Raw genomic sequence first — 11,610 nt, forward strand, 5'->3', positions numbered from 1 at the left:
GAGGTGTTGTTCTCAGCAAAAACGCTTTGAACAATGTCATTTAACTACAGCATCAGCGCTCCTCCAGAAGGTGTGTGTGGAGCTCGGGAAATTCCAAAAGATTCTCTGGAGTGAACAAGATGGAAGCACTTGTGTGGTGTTTGAAGCTGAGACTGAATGATGAATGCTGGGTGTTTTGATGAACCTCCACTGTCAGTGTTTTCATGGTATAGTGATGAATTCTTCTGTTTCTGCCCTTCTAGGGCTGGATTAAGCCTTCTCTCCCCCTGCTTGCTTCCCCCCACAGAGACTTTAGAAGATCAAATGACATCGGCCAGAGCTTGATGAAACCATGGCACAAAGACATCCTTAAGATCCACAAATTTCACAGATTTTCCCCCATCATATCTGATGTGATTAAGCCTGTGATCTAGAAAGAACAGGAGCTGCAGGGAGTTAACTGCAGGTGCTCCAATGACACATTGAAGAGTTGGAGATGAGTCTTTAAAGGTTGCAGCTACAGCTGAGTTGAATATTTTCAATATCTTTAAATGTGGCAGTTTTATGCTAAACAAACAAACAAATCCTAAAACAAACAAACATTTGGACGAATAACCAAACCAAAAACACGCATTGTAACACGTACACAATAAATGCGGGCTGCACTTTGAGCTTCTCAAGGGCTCTTCAGAAACCTATGGGTGACATCACGGAGACTTTGTCCATATTTTTATACAGTCCATTTTTGGGGACCTAAGATGTGGAAGATCGCTGCAAGCTTGCAAGGAGATCCAGGTTGTTTTATACTTGGAAGTCAAACTTGTTTTGCTTCATGCAACAATGAGCTACTTTCATGAGAACAAAAAGAGCGACAATGCTGTATCCTGTTCTCTTTATACATCAATAGGGAGGAGGTTGGGGTTAATAGGCGGGCATAACTTTCACCTAGGAGGCCGCTGTTAGTGTCCCGTGTGAAACCAAAAGTCAACTTTGACTTATTTTAAGTTATAAGTATGTTTCATAGCGTACGTCACATGCATAACGTAGGCTACGTACCTGAAGTAATGGGACAAACGTAATTATTTGAACCCAAACCATGACCTTTTGCATAACCTAACCAAGTAGTTTTGTCGCTTAAAGTGACCCAAAAGGGGAACCCAGCGCATTAAAAAGTGACGCTAAGGGTCCTGACCAGGCGTCTGTATGTGACGAGCTGAGGATGAGAAGGGCTCAGTGAGCATGACGTCCAGTGTATCAGCAGCATCTCTCCTCTACTGTATAGATGTCCACTAAGCCAGGATGAGCCACAGTTTATCCTCTCACATCAGCTCAATAATTATTTCTTTGTCCGGCACAGGCCCGGCTGTTCATCTCTCTCCATCAATCAATGGCAAGTAAGAGCCCTCCGAGCATCGGGACAAAGTGGGCATTGATCTGTGTGGAGTGTGTGTGAGGTAAACATGTTAATAACATTTTGGTCCCCTGTGCTGTCTCAGAGATGAAGATGCATCCGCTCCTGGAGCATCATTCAAAATGGAGTCAAAAGGAAGATGATGGACTCCAGCTGCTTAATGTTCATCTTCATGTGGACAGAACCACTCTGTGCTTTGTAACACCTCTTCAAAAAGACGTAATCAGTGTCATCTATTGTATTGTTAATATAAAAAGGTGAATTGAGGTATTATGGAACATTGCTTTTTACGAGACCCTTTGAGGGGACACTCATTACGGGTAATAAGCCTGTTTTTCATCAAACCTACAGTCAAAAGATCATAATCAATTTGGTCCCTTCAGTACACAAAGTACTCAAAGACTGGAAGCAGAAAGAACACATTTATCAAAAGCAAGAAATGCAAAAAAATAACAAAAACAATTTCAAAGCTGTTTTATTTACATGTTATGTCTTGTTTTTGGGATTTTAAATTTGCACCAATCAATATTTTTCATATTAACAATGGATGAAATAGGCCTCGCTGTGTGTAAGGGGTCACTTTTAGTAACAAACCCACAGAGAATTATCACCAACTCTGCACTTCCCCTCAGCTCTACAGAGCCTTAAAGCCTCTTTTACCTCGTTGGTTTTTTTCCTGCCTGTGATCTCCGCTCCCGCTGTGCACTACCTGCTCAGCACCAAACAGCAGACAGATACAGTTAGCAACTAGCTGGTGAACATAGTGGAGCAGCAACTAAAGAGACATTTTTATCAGGAGTGAGTGACGACAATGCTATATTGCTCCATATCTGTATGATGTGGGGGAAATGTTTGCTAACACATTGATTCATAACAAGATGATAATTATATCAGCCAGTTGTATTTACAGCCTGTTCTGCTGCCCCCAAGTGGGGACGAAAAAATTATTTGTCAATTGGTTGTTTATCCGCTCATGATGTATTTAAACCTGCATTAAATGATTTTCGTTTGCCACATCAACCCAACATTGTAAAGACAACATTTCACCTTATTAAGTAATTATGGCGTAAACGAATAGTTGCCAACATCTATTTAAATAATCAGTGGACAACATTAGCAGTCATTTGGAGTTACCCTGGGTTGCATAAGTTACAGAAAACATTGAGTTGAGACTTAATTTTTTTTTACAGATGTTCTCCCAATGTCTAGAATGTATCCCCAAATATTGAACTGGTTGCTTATTCATTTTATACATTCATTTTTTTTTAAACTTTGGAAAACACATCCTCATTTTCAGTGGTGCTGAGGTATACGTACAATATACCAGCAGGGAAGTGTAGTTCAAATATATACACAACACACAACCACTGAAATGTGTTAAAGAAGCATGAATGAACACAGATGAAACATAATGGGGTGTCTTGAGGAAAAGCATCTCCTCAAGAGGTCGGTAAGGTAAAATCCCACCACCATCGCTGCATCTGCAAGGAAGCGAGCTGACTGCAATAATCAAAAGCTCTTTGAGAGGAGTATGTGGCGCCATCCATGCCTATCACACTGAGATATGACAGACATTAGGCCTCGCTTGCTGACTTCACATTCTTTAAAAAAGATGCAATCCTGTGAATATGTGCGGCGTGAAGAAAAAAAAAAAACAGGACAGAGGAATTTAACAGCGAGAAACAGATGAGCCGACGGTGACAGATAAGTGTACAGTACGTGTAACAGGGAGGGGGGCCGGGGGTCGACATGCACAGAAATTAATCAAAAGCAGAGCTGTGGCAAATCTTCCCGAGCAAATAGACCCGGTGTAATTACGTTGGTGATTGGAGCAGCGCAGCACCGAGGGAAGGACCATTTATCCTCTCAGCTCCTGGAAAACACACCAACGTTGTCTTCTCCACTTTGAGCGCGAGTCGATAGATGAACAAATGACAACCTTCCTGATAACCACTAGAATTGCCATTTTGGTTGCTAGAGCCAGCAGGCGGTGAGCCTAGCTTAGCATAAAGACCGGAAGCAGCAATAAGGAGCTAGCCATACTCTGTCTAAAGGTTTAACCAGCACCCCTAAAGCACACTAATTAATATGACAAGCTGCTAGCATGGAAGAAACTAGCTGCTTCCACTTCAAGCCGTTCTCACACTGATTCCAATATAAACCAATCGGTGTCAGTGTTGTACAGTGAGAGCAATCGATGGGTCAAACAAACACAGGACTTTCACCCAGGAGATCGCTGTTTGTGTCCAACGTGAAGCAATGTGGACGTATTTTGATAAGGGAATTCCCTAGTTACGTAAGAATTGTACTTGTTGAACACTAAACACAACCTTTTCCTCAGCCTAACCAAGTACTGTAGTTGTGTCGCAGAAGTAAACCTAAAAAATAAGAAAACTCACGTCGAAAGTTAATTTTGAGCAGAGACTGTATGCATGTAAAATGTCAGAGTTTGAAGCGTAAGAACACTGACAGAACGTCGGTATTAGACGAGATAGGAGTGGGAATGTGTCGCTCACTTCCTGTCTCACTCAATATGTTGATTTTAGTTTGTTGAAATGCTATTTTTGTAAGTCGGCCAACAACAACCTGTAGAGCTGTCTATAGCATTCTAAACCATGCTTGTTGTCATTTAGTGTAACATTTCCTCTTGCTATTTTCCAGTGACTAAGCTAGGTAGCTAGCTAGGAAGATTGCGTCACCATACTTAACTATGTCTGCAAAGCAAAAGGTAAACAGCTGTCATTGAGCACAGCACTAGACTTGTTTGAATTGTTGAAAACATTAGAAATGTGTTTGTTGAACTGAAACAAATATATTCCATGGGCTGTAAAAAAAAGAAATCTGATCCTTGTTTAAACCTGGAGGTGATAGGCCTACACTGTATCTGCCTTCTTGTCTATTTACTATCAGGATAATTAATCTACAGGTATATTATCTTATTTTCCAAAATGTGTACTTTACACAGTTATATTTTTGTTGCATTGAACCAAATGAGTAAGGGGACACATCCCTTCCAGCTGAAATCTTTAGCTATAGGAGTCACTGACATCTGTTTTCAGTCAGCTCTCCTTAAGATAAAACAACGCAGCACAAAACACTGGAGCGCTTAGAGACACATTTCTCTTTCCTTTAACACTACACAAAAAAGAAAATCGTTATTTTAGACATGTGATCAGGGGTGGATTTTCCTTAAAACACAGCGAGCTTCGATCTGTTGATGCGGGTCAACTCATCTGCATTCTGCCGCTCTTGCGTCTGCTGCTGTGGGTCCCCGGCGCTGAGCGCTTGCAGAGCGAGTGGGTGTGGGAGACTAATTGAGTGTCGAGGCTGTGTGAATAAAGCCACTCTGGTAATCGTCTGGCTCAGCAGCAAATGGGAGCGATAAGGGGCACCGAGTTGATATGGTGTCAAGAAGAAGTTTCCCACCACGTTGCTGCCATCACTCTCTCCTTTCTCTGGCTGTCTGCAGAGGAGAGCTCCGATAATATCTTCAGGAAGAGGAATGCATAGTCAGCCCTTAGTGCTGATAACAACATCATCTTTTGCCACGGAATGGGCTGCACGGAGGCGGGGGTGGGGGGGGTTGGTGTGGCGGCACGGAGTACATTAACAAGTAAATGGCAAACACTACACTATCTGAGGTGGAGCTGGAGTAACACCAGTGAAGGCCAAGGACCACAACTATGTATTCTACATCTATATATCTATAGAAATGTGTGACACTGAAAAAGCTCTCTCATATTACTTTATGGTATCGGTATGCTGCCTCAAAGCATCCCAGATAATTGATGTTGTACACATACTATTGGCAGAATGTTTAGTGTTTAAGTGAGCTGGGAAACCAGGCAGAAGAAAGCTCAAAAGGCTTGAGGCCATGACAGCTAAAAGTGGGCTGCAGCATCCAAATATGGGAGCTTTTACTGTCAATCTTTATACAAAGTCGATATTTTTGTGCTAACAATGGATCAGATTACTATGCGTAAAGTGAAAAGTGTCACTCATTGTGCCCAGTGTTACAAGGGTCTGACCCACGTTACACTACCTGCCCAAGAAACCCGGTGTCACTCACAACTCATCAAATACCACCACTTAGTAACTTCCCCTCGGCGTGTGACACCGACACTCCGCTTAGCGTCTAGATGAGACGTATCTCGCTTTCAACCAACCCCAAAGTAAACCCATCCGCCTCATCATTAGACAGTCAGAGCAACCGGTGTAGTACAAACAAAGAGTTAGAAAGGTCATACAGGATTGGCGGAAGTGGAGGTTAGATGGGTCAAACAAATGCAGGACTTTCACCCAGGAGACTGTTGGTGACGCTTGTGGGAAACCAGGTCAATTTGCGTTATTTGACCTTACTTTTGTTACGTCACTTCAGTACTTCACCCTGCATTTAGGTCCTCTTCTCTGTTTTGCATCTGAAAACACTGGCAGAGTGGGTTGAATTAAAGGGACTATAGCAGAGTCAATAAAGATTACGACGTAAACAAACTGTGTTCTTTAGTTGTCTGACTCTCTCTTACAAGAGTGAAAAATAACTGGACTCTAATTTCAGCAAACTGTTCAATTATAACAGTGTGGCAGCTAATCTGGATGGTCTTGTTGAATGTGCCAAAAGGTTTGGGTGGCTAGCAGAATGACTATTATGTGTATCTGTTTTTACACTGTAATTTGAAAATGTATTGTTTGTCTTATACGTGTTCTTTAGAGGTAAGGGAAGTGCCACAAAGTGGCCCAGGAACTGTGACAAAGAGGAGGTTCACGCAAGGATGCACTCCAAAAACAAAAAATAAATTATTCAAATGGTTTACTCAAATGAACGATGGAGTGTGTAGATCAGCAATGTCAGCAAGTAAAAGTAATGCATGGATGTGTGGCATGTGTGCTGTGAAGGTGTTGACGGTGCAAAACCAAAAGAAGGAGATAAAGGGTGGATGGATGTCAGCTGCAGGACGGGAGAGAGACTGACACAGAGCAGCTTTTATAGGGGAGTTTATGCCATCAAAACCTACACACTGTCCCTTTAAGGTTGTGGCGTTCACTGGTGCCTTATAGTGGTAACATGTTAAATACATCCAACTGCAATGTGACCTAATGTTGTCTTGTTTGTTCACCAACGTATGAGGCTATTGGGGTATGACAAGTTCTCCCACGATGATGGCATGTGAGGCCAAAATTATTTTGGTAAACGTGGCAATTCGGAGCCAAAAGGTTTACTAGCCTGTAATCAACCAGTTTTAGTTATTACAGTTTACAGTGAAGTCAACAAGTTTCTTTACATCCATGGTTTATGGCTTTTTGGGGTCTCAAGATGAGAAACACAACATGATTCCTACACATCACAATAAATTCCATAGCTGTAGCCTTTATGAAGAAGCAAAAGGCTATTCTCAAATACAGCAACTTCATTAGAACAACAACCCGGGTAAGACATCCAAAGAAATTGTGTGAATAAACAAATCAAGACTGTTTTCATACCTGTTCCTTCAAAATATAATTCACTTTCTGTTTAAAAACCTGTCGAAAAAAATACTTAGATCCGGGTATCTAATCAGTGACACTCCTCCCACACATTAGGAATCAAATAAAGGAAAGGGGAAAAGGTTAATAATATGATTTTCTAGAGATTAAGTCACATTTTCAGCTTAGAAACTAATTGCACCTCCACAAAATAAATCTCCTGTGGTTGTAAAAATTACAAGAAGCAGCTTGAATCTGCAAATGACAGGTCTCTCCATGTGTTGCATCATCACACATTAACTAAATAGCCATGGGCACACATTTCTGTTATAGAGAAAGTGGAAATGATGATTGACTAATATTTATTTGATGCAGGAAAATAATACTTCTCCCCTCTTGTAATGTTTTTGTAAATGTTCTTTTGAAATATATTCCTGGTCTTTGCTTGATATTTAACATCACTATGTAATCATTTCTCTTCAAACTAAATAGTGCGTTAACTGCATTCAGGAAAGTACACCTTCTAGCATCCCTGCTGAACATGCAGGTCAGAGGTCATGCAGCCTCAGCTGACCATATCTCTCTGAGCTGGAGGAGTTCAGTGGCCTACTGCTGCTTAGTGGGATGGATACTTTAATTAACAACAGCCTGATGTCCTTGCCTTGTAGTGTTATATTGATTCAGGAAATGCTACATTAATTTGTTCATATACTTAAAAAAGCAGTAGGCTATTTAAGTAGTTTAGGGTGTCTATATGTATGTGTGAAAAAGAAAGACATTCATGTCGAAATCCTTTTTGAAATAGAACAATTTAAGGTTTCCTCAACTATTGGAGAATAAGTTGATAGTCAATAGAAAATGCCTTAAGAGACTGCATACATCTCAATTATCTACTTTTCATTTGACCATTCATCAAACATTTTAAAATAAACTTAATTACGTAAAACATCAACTGGAACAACTGATGTGTTATTAATCCTCTCTAATCAATATTTAACGCACGAGTGTGGGAACTGTGGTAATAGTTTGTAAGAGTTGAGCTTGTATTGAAGGAAAGCGTGGCTGGATCAATGTTATGCTCAAATTTCCAAAGCTCACCTCAAAGATTCTACAAGGTGATGCTCCCATACATAACCCCCCGCGTTTCAAACGGAATTCAGCCCACAGTTCTCCACGCCAGACAGAAGGGATCCCGTATTGTTGCCCAGCAGAAGTCATCAGTGAAGATGAACTGTGTTGTACGCGCCACCTAAATGCTCGTGTCATGTGGTTAACAGTGTCAGTTTAGCGAGCGCTCCCATCACGCTGGGTTAGACCCCGTATTGCCATGTTGCGGCAGCGCGCCTGTTAGAAATAAAGCGCTCCGTCTGCGAGCAGCGGCTGCGCGCCGTCGGGTCGGGTACCCTGTGCCAAAAGGACTTCACCCCACCTCCCCAAGAGGAAATAACGGCGGCTCTCCTGTCTGCTCGGCTGCATCCAGGCAAAGGTTAAGCTGCGGAGGGCGAGGAGCGTCAACTAAGGATACAAGTTTGAGATAAGCATGTCAGGACCAGCTGCGGGATGCGGGTAAGTTTCTCCACGCTGGCATGTCTGGATGAATCCGATTATGCGGAGGGTTTCACTCTTTATGGCGAATGCATATTTTTGATACGTGTGGAATTGAAAACACCGGAGGAAAAAGTTATGTGACATGGAAATATGTTGCTGCTCGTCGGAGCCATCATGCGCCGGGCTGACTCAGTCTCGGTCGGTAAAGTGGGTCAGGGAATGGCGCGTGGCTGCTTTCATCCACGCACATGACTGGTTTGTTTTGGGGCGTCTGGAGGTGGCAGAGCATCAGACCGTGGACCCTCAAACATGCAGCCATCTTTCAGTCCCAGCATGCTTATATTTTTAGTTGTTGTATTAGTTATTTTTTTATGTGCGGATGCTGCTGCTTTTGGCCATCATGACTGTGGTGCGTTTTCGGAGACAGTTTGGATGATGATGATGATGATGATGATGAAGATGAGAATGATGATGATGAAGACGATAGTGAATGCGATGACACTTACCTGTTGCAACACATAACTGACCAGTGTAGAATTGGGCAATTGTCCAGAAAAGTACAGTGATGCATTTTGGACATTTGTTGCTCTGGCACTTGACATAAAAGGTGCACGCGGCACACACTGCATCCAGCATGCACGTTTCATATAAAAATCACACAACAGCAGTTTTACTTTGCATATTTATTTCTTGTCATGTTTAATGAAAAAAAAAGAAAAGTGATTGATGTTTGAGGAAGGAGAATTCGTTCTGCAGTGCTGGAAATATATATCCAGCAGCACAGGCAACACTATTATAGAAATGCGTAGAAACCAATAATGCAACTTGCTCCACAAACAGAGAGGACGGTTAAAAACACAACATGATTGTTTGAGCACCTCTTCTGCCTCCCTCCTGCTCCGTCGTTCTCCTGAAGCCGGTGGGGCATCAGGGCTTCATTGGAGGCTCAGAGTACCTGAGAGTCAGCGAGAGGCTGCTCTCCTCCTGCAGGCTTTAGCAGTGCCTCTCCTTTGGAAAGCTCATTTCCCATGCCTTTCATGCCTGCAGTTTAAACCCTTTGATGTTTTCTCACGCTGAACCCTGTGCATTGAAACTGCTCTCCAGTATGTTAATGTTCTCTGATTGACTTATGAATCTTTTAATTAACCCACTTGTATGCGCACCGCAGCATTGTCCTCCATGAAATGCCATCAGGGAGAGAGCGAAGCCGTGACAGACTGACATGCTGTCAATGGGGGATTTCAAAGTCAATGGCAGTTTGTGCTTAAATGATGGCTGGTTTGATATTTTCTGCAACTTATTTCTGTGAGAAATCCTCACTGTGAATTAAAAAAAAAAAGTAGTGCTTTATAGGATCTGGTGATTAAGACTTCAGCTACACTATGCAATATTAATGACTTTGGAAGATATCAAAGGATGAACCTCAGAGATGCAATAGCCTGAAGTAAGCCTACATTAATAATGTGCTTAATTCCATCAGCGAGTCCAGTGTTCCTTCAGCGCTTTCATGTTGAGCTTTGCGCCCAAATCAAAGCTTTTTAATTATTCCATACATTTCTATTCACGCAGGATTTACATTACTCAGATGTGTGCCTTGTTTTGTGATTTTGTATGTTTTTTTTAAAAATTGTTGTATCTCTTTTCAGAGCTCAGTATCCACATGTTGATGCACAGTAAAATATCGTCCTCACATTTGTCATTGTGGATTTTTCAAATGTGCTTTTAATGACGGATAACACTAATTTGCAGGTGTGGAAGATGCACCTGAAATGGGATTAGTCATGTGATTACCACTAACAGTCAGTAGGTGGCAAAATGCTTTCAGGGAAAAGAGGAGATCTATCAGGGCGCCAGTGTGACATTCTGAAGGGCAGCTCACTGTTGTCAGAGATGCTCAGCTAAGTTTCAAAGACATCACTGTTGCTTCTCTGTCTCGTCCTATTTAAGTCTTCTGAGGATGAAACTCGGGCCTCTTTAAAAAACAGATTCAACCTTATTACAGTGCTAGAATTTCCTTCACTGTGCTGTCAGAGAGTATAGGCTTCAAATGACTCAACTGCACTTGAGGAATAAGTGTTGAATTCTAATTTGTGTGGTGTGCCATATAACGGAGCGCACATCCGTGTTACACTATATGCTCTGTTTTGAGGGCTGTTGCTAATATGCTTCAAGAGTAGATTTCTAGCCAGGGGCCCAAAAAGCCACATGTCCACTGTGTCTACTGGTTGTTTGTAATTGAATCAATCACAGACGTGAAACCCAAGGTCCCCTCTCTTGAAGTTGAGCTAAACCTTTGTGCCAACATTGACGAATAACTAAAGACAAATAGAAGAATAATGTACATTTTCAACATCAGCTCTGTGACAACTGGGAAAACTAGATAGCGTGATGCTGTCGAAAGTGAGTAAGTGCTGTTTCCAAGGTCAAGAATAAACTGTCAACTAATTTGTTTAGGAATTTGCACTACTTCGGTACAATACTACCTTCAGCCCTATAGTTGGTATCTAAAACATCTTTTATATCATAATGTCTTTTATTAAGTCCTACTTAATGAAGTTGTGTTTGAATTGAGATCAATTGTTACAGTTGGTTACGGCAGCACAAGAGACAGGCTTACAGGTTAGAAAACAATTACCTTTTGACTGAAATAAATTCCAGTTCCAGGCTGCACTCACTGCTTGACAAATACAGTAATGCAGAGTGCCGCACATGTTCCCCTCCACACATCTCAAGAAGAAGGGGAGGAGCAGACGTGTCAGGAAGCCAACATTTATGTCGGAAAGAGATTGACTGAAATTGCTGCTAATGATGAATGCATGTCGTAGGCTTTTATTTACAGCAGTACAATGGAATGATTTGGATTCTCGCTCCCTTCATACCAGGATTGAAACCCTGGCGATGTCTGTGCCTTGCTCTGGGGAATGGAACCCCAAACTCTGGCAGTGTTAGAGCACAACCATGTTGGTCACGGACAGCCTGTCCAAAGTGTTGTTCTTCTGAAGCAGAGGGCCAAGCAGTGTTCAGTATGTGACAGAAGCTAAATGGCCAATTTGGCTTGTATCACTGCAAAAAAAAATATTTTTTTCAATCTAAGATGAGTTTAAGTGCAAAGAAGAGGCCAGAGACCTGTTCATGTCATGATGATTTACGGTTCTCTGTACGATATGCAGAGCATTAATATAGAAACAACTGTTTGGTACTCAAGATATGCC

This window comes from Anarhichas minor, unplaced genomic scaffold, assembly GCF_050575085.1.
Source record: "Anarhichas minor isolate MPS153535 unplaced genomic scaffold, ASM5057508v1 ptg000051l, whole genome shotgun sequence".
NCBI lineage: Eukaryota > Metazoa > Chordata > Actinopteri > Perciformes > Anarhichadidae > Anarhichas > Anarhichas minor.